The sequence below is a fragment of the Elgaria multicarinata genome, chromosome 1 (assembly GCF_023053635.1).
Source record: "Elgaria multicarinata webbii isolate HBS135686 ecotype San Diego chromosome 1, rElgMul1.1.pri, whole genome shotgun sequence".
NCBI classification, from domain to species: domain Eukaryota; kingdom Metazoa; phylum Chordata; class Lepidosauria; order Squamata; family Anguidae; genus Elgaria; species Elgaria multicarinata.
The window spans coordinates 1,152,178-1,158,177 of NC_086171.1; positions in this window are offsets into that span (position 1 = coordinate 1,152,178).

The following is a 6,000-nucleotide window of genomic DNA, read 5'->3' on the forward strand; positions in this document are numbered from 1 at the left end:
CATCTCCAAAATGAGACTTTGCACTAGGAAATCTAGTTGGTCTATGACCAACTGCATACCGAAATCACATCTCAGAATCCCTAGTCAAAGGCAAAAGTGTCATGCAGGGGAAATCCAGAGAAATGTATCCCTTCTCCCATTAAAATCAGGGGGATTTATAGACAGGTAAGCACGTCATTTCCATTTATTTGTGTGGGAATTACTGAAGAATACCTTTCTTTTGATTATGCCCAGTGTTTCTCCTTCACTTCGTCAGAGGAAAACAGGAATACTGTGCTAACTTTGCACTCCACCCCCACCCGGCCCCTCCAAATCCAAAAGGAGAAAGTGCATAATGGTGGCTGATTCTTGCCCACCCCCTCCATGACTCCCACCACCACACCCCTTCCGTCCCGCTCTGTTTCATCCAATCTCTGCAAAATATTTCGTTCTAAACCTTCTGCAAAGCGCCCCAGTACCTTGTGTGCTGCTTGGTTGTTTTCTCAGCCTGGGGAATTTCTGGCCTGACTGTTCTTTCTCTCTGCAGCTCCAGGCAGCCTCCTGCTTCAACCTGTCTCTCCCAGATGACTGAGTCTGAAGCAGCTTCTAATTGCATATTAAGAGCTACACCTTTCAGCAGTGGAAACTAAACGTCTGCGTTCACCCCAATCCTTCTCCGTTGCTTTGTTCAGTCATCTTTCAGTGCGATGGGACCACCAGAATAATCTTTGGTTTAAGAAAGCTAGAAAAACATCATGAGGAAGGAATGGGCAAATCTAAAACTTGAACCATATGGCAAATTCTGACCCAGGAAGCAAGAACAGCTACAGCCGTTCAACAGTTTGGGACCAGGCTCTCTGGAGGATTACCTTGAATTCACATGTTCCCACCTGAGAATTGGCCCTTTAGGCAGACTGAAAGGAGCTTTTTTATTCCAGGTAGCAGTGGGATAATTTGTGGCGCTGCAACTGTTTCTATGCTGCCACCGTTTTAATTGTCCTTTTAAATTGGCTGTTGTATACATTAGCCCAACGTCACATAGAGCAACATTTGCAATCGCAAGCAGAAGCAGGTGTCTTCTTCGTGAAATAAAAGAAGCTGTTTACACAGCAGAAAAAGAAGCTTCTCTTGTCCATATTCAGGGAGCTGGCGATGGTGCAAGACGCAAAGGGCTGTGGGAAGAGGTTGAGGTGGAATGATGAGGTTAGCCTTGCAGAGTTTCAGTTCCGAGGGAAGTCTGAACTTTTCAGAATAAGAATGGAAACTAGGGATCATGGGCAAACATTTTGTGAACCGCCCAGAGAGCTCCGGCTATTGGTACAGAATACCAATAGCGGTACAATAGCAGTACAGAAATGCAATAAATAAATAAATAAATAAATATTTCCATCCTTGACTCTGCAGCCTTTTCTAGGTACACTACAGCGTGAGGCAGCTCCCAGTCGTCTTATGGCATAGAACCATGGGTTGCATTTTTTGAACAATTCTTCAGTGTAACATGGTTGCCCAGTGCCATTACTTGCCAACAGAGCATTCAGCTCCCTGACTTGTTATTATTATTATTATCATTATTTTTTATTTATATAGCACCATCAATGTACATGGTGCTGTACAGAGTAAAACAGTAAATAGCAAGACTCTGCCGCATAGGCTTACATTCTAATAAAACCATGATAAAACAATAAGGAGGGGAAGAGAAAGCAAACAGGCACAGGGTAGTGTAAACAGGCACTGGGTAGGGTAAAACTAACAGTATAAAGTCAGAACAAAATCAAGTTTTAAAAGCTTTAGGAAAAAGAAAACTTTTTAGCTGAGCTTTAAAAGCTGCGGTTGAACTTGTAGTTCTCAAATGTTCTGGAAGAGCGTTCCAGGCATAAGGGGCAGCAGAAGAAAATGGACGAAGCCGAGCAAGGGAAGTAGAGACCCTTGGGCAGGCGAGAAACATGGCATCAGAGGAGCGAAGAGCACGAGCGGGGCAATAGTGTGAGATGAGAGAGGAGAGATAGGAAGGAGCTAGACAGTGAAAAGCTTTGTAGGTCAACAGGAGAAGTTTATATTGGATTCTGAAGTGAATTGGAAGCCAATGAAGAGATTTCAGAAGTGGAGTTACATGGTCAGAGCGGCGAGCCAAGAAAATGATCTTAGCAGCAAAGTGGTGAACAGAAACCAACGGACTGATGTGAGAAGAAGGAAGGCCAGTGAGAAGAAGGTTGCAGTAGTCCAACCGAGAAATAACCAATGCATGAACAAGAGTCTTGGCAGAAGAGACAGACAAAAATGATCGAATCCTGGCAATATTATACAGGAAAAAATGACAGGATTTAGCTACTGCCTCAATATGAGGAATAAAGGAGAGCGAGGAATCAAATATAAAGCCAAGACTATGAGCTTCCTTGACTGGAGTAAGCGTAACATCATTGACAGTAAGAGAGAATGAGAGATGAGGAGAAGGTTTAGGAGGAAAAAACAAGCAATTCAGTCTTTGCCATATTAAGTTTCAAACGACGATGAAGCAACCAAGCTGAGATATCTGAAAGACATGCCGAGATACGATCGTGAACATCAGGAGAAAGATCCGGAGATGAAAGATATAATTGTGTATCATCGGCATACAGATGATATTGGAGGCCATGAGATTGAATAAGATTATCCAAGGGCAACATGTATAAAGAAAACAACAACGGACCAAGCACCGAGCCTTGGGGAACACCTACTGAAAGGGGAAAAGAAGAAGATGAGCTGCCATTAGCCAACATGCTGAAAGAGCGACCCGCTAGATAGGAGGCAAACCAGTTATAGACAAAGCCACAAAATCCAAGGTCATGAAGGGAATCTAAAAGAAGATCATGATCAACCGTGTCAAAGGCTGCAGTTAGATCAAGGAGAATAAGAATGGAATAATGGCCTTTAGACTTGGCAGTAAGAAGATCATTGGTAATCTTAGTAAGGGCTGTTTCAGTGGAATGCAAAGGACGGAATCCAGATTGAAAAGGATCCAGAGCAGAGTTACTAGAAAGAAAATCAAGACAACGAGAGTAGACCGCACGCTCCAGGATCTTTGAAACAAACAGCAACAAAGAGACAGGTCGGTAGTTAGACAGAGATAGCCTATCAAGAGTAGGTTTCTTGAGAATGGGAGAGACTGTAGCATGTTTAAAAGCAGAAGGAAATGAACCAGAGGACAGAGAAAAATTAATAATATGAAGCAAGGAAGGGAGGATAGCAGGGATAAGATTAATAAAGACGCGAGAAGGAATCGGATCACGAGAACAAGTGGAAGGCTTCGAAGAGCGCAGTACTGTAGACAGTTCATCCGCTGAGACCGAAGGAAACGCAGAGAAATTTGCAAGAGGAACTGACAGATGAGGAACAGGAACTGGAAGAGGAGCAGAGCTGGCCAGATCAGAGTGAATAGTTTGGATTTTAGCATTGAAAAAAGAGGCAAAGTTATTAGCAGACAGAGAGGCGGGGAGAGATGGTGGATTAGGCTTCAGAAGAGAATTGAAGGACGCAAAGAGCCGCTGAGGATGCCTAGCATTTGACTGGATCAACATTGAGTAATACTGCTGTTTGGCCAATGAAACGGCAGAAGAGAAAGAGGAGAGAACAAATTTGTAATGGACAAAGTCCGCCCAGTCCCTGGTCCTGCACCAAAGGCGTTCAGCTGCCCGGGAACAAGAGCGAAGGTAGCGGAGGGAAGAGGTGAGCCACGGTTGGGGTTGAGAAGGGCGAACTATCCGAGTTGTAGATGGAGCAAGATTATCAAGAGTTGAAGATAAGGAGGAATTAAAGAAGGAGACAGCTGAGTCCAAGGAGACAGCCGAAGAGACAGAAGGAAGAGAGGAGGCTAGAGACTGAGAAAAAGCCTCATAATTGATAGATTGCAAGTCATAACAAGAGCGAGAAGCGGGACGTGAAGGAGGAGGATTATGAGTAATCATGAAAGAAACTAGATGATGATCTGACAAAGGAAAGTCAGCAGTAGAAAAGTCCAAAACAGAGCAATTCCGAGTGAGAACAAGATCCAGACAGTGTCCAAGGGAATGTGTGGGTACATCAGACCAAAGCTTAAGATCATAAGAGGAAGATAATGAGTGAAATCGTAGAGCTGCAGCGTCTTGAGGGTCATCCACATGAATATTGAAGTCACCCAAAATAAGAGTAGGACAGTTATCAGAGAGGAAAAAGGACAGCCACGAATTAAAATCAGAGATAAATTTTGAGGACGAGCCTGGGGGGGGGGGGCGATACAGAACTGCAATCCGCAGTCGCAATGCATCCTATTTCAGGCATATCAGTTGGCGGTTTCAAGTCTCCGCCAGCTGTCTCTAGGAATTGTTCTAGAGTTAAGCCCTCCTCATTGAAAGCAGAGCTGTGCACAGACCCAGATTCACCTTGGAGACGGTTTTGGAGCTTCCAAAATGCCCCCAATTTGACTCAGGGGGCTTCGGGACTTGCCTGCCTCACTTTGGAACTGAAGCTGACGCGAGTTTTGGCCCCACCAAAGTGGGTCAGCCTTGTGGGAAAGCTGGCGTGGGAAAGCCAGGCACAAGCAGGGCCGGTGCTACCATAGAGGCCACTCAGGTGGCCTCCTAGAGCGCCAAGCTAAGAAGGGCGCCAGGCACAGCGCAGCACTCACGCGCGTTGGTTGTGAGCCGGCCAGGCCTGAGGATTCAGCTGGGCCTGGGCGGGCGAGATGGCGCTCCATGCCCGCCCATCTGAAGCGAAGCCAGGGACGCTGGGGTGGGGGTGGGGTGGCTCCATATTCGGACTTCCGGAACGCGCCCGGAAGAGAGAGAGAGAGAGAATGTATGGGTGAATGGGTTGCATGGCATCTTTGAGTGAATGCATGTGTTCATGTGTGTGTTTGGAGTGAGTGATGCTGAGTGTGTGTGTGTGTGTGTGAGTTGGGGGGATGATTTGGAGGTGATATCCCTATTAAATAATGCATTTTAGACCTATAGACATTCCTTTCCAATTTGTTTGCTATACTTGGCATAACGTATTTCTTGCACTTTAAAATAAATGTAACAGTTTCAAGTTTTGTGCTTCTTATTTTTTCCAGGAAACATATGTTCTTAAAAATCAAAGTTGGGATTTTTTTTTGTGTGTGGGGGGGGGAAGTAGCTCACCTTGCCTAGGGCGCAAAAGAGTCTGGCCCTGGCCCTGAGCACAAGGCCAACTGGGAGTGCATTGGACTCCCCACTCTCTCCCCCATCGCTCGTTCCCTCCTCCCCAAACCCATGGCTGCCACCACCGGGACCACATGGCCTCCATCCTGAGAGCCAAGCCACGATTTAAAAGCAAGATCACCGGGGCTCTCTTTTTAATAGATTATGGTCGCAAACTAGGGGAAATGGCTGTGGACAGGGTGGGGTGGGGGAATAGGTTAGGGTTAGGGTTAGGGTTTGCTCCCCTTCTGCAGCATTATCTCTGTGGCCCTGAGATGAGGACGTGGAGGGCGATGCATCAGCAAACCCCTGAAACCAGGCATGCTGGAACCAAGTGCTGTGACATGGAAGTAAAACGCTTTCCATTTATTTAGTTCAATTAGAAATAATTCTAGATAGATTAATTAATAATGTACAACCTGCAGTTTGGGGATGGAAAAACCCGTCTCCAATCTGGCAGCAAATCAAATTAAAAACAAAAGCACCCGATATCAAAATAAACCTCTTTTAAAGAGGAAGTCCCTGTGGCCTTTGCTCTCTGACAAGTGCCAGCAAATGTTGGCTCCAAGCCACCTCTGGTAGAAGAAGGCTTCTAGCTAGTCACCACATTTCCCAGAAAGGCTCCTTTCACTTTCACGTCCCCTCACCCCACTCCACAGACACACACACATTTCTTGGCTCCCATCCCAACTGGGCTTCAAACTGTAAATACCTGAGAGGGTTTCTTGAGGCCTCTTCAGCTTGTATTTGTTTGGTGTGTTTCTAGTAGGGGTGTGCTCCACTCTGTTATGGATCCCCAGACCCTAACCTAAGAACATCAGAAGAGCCCTGAGGCTGGACCAGACCAAGG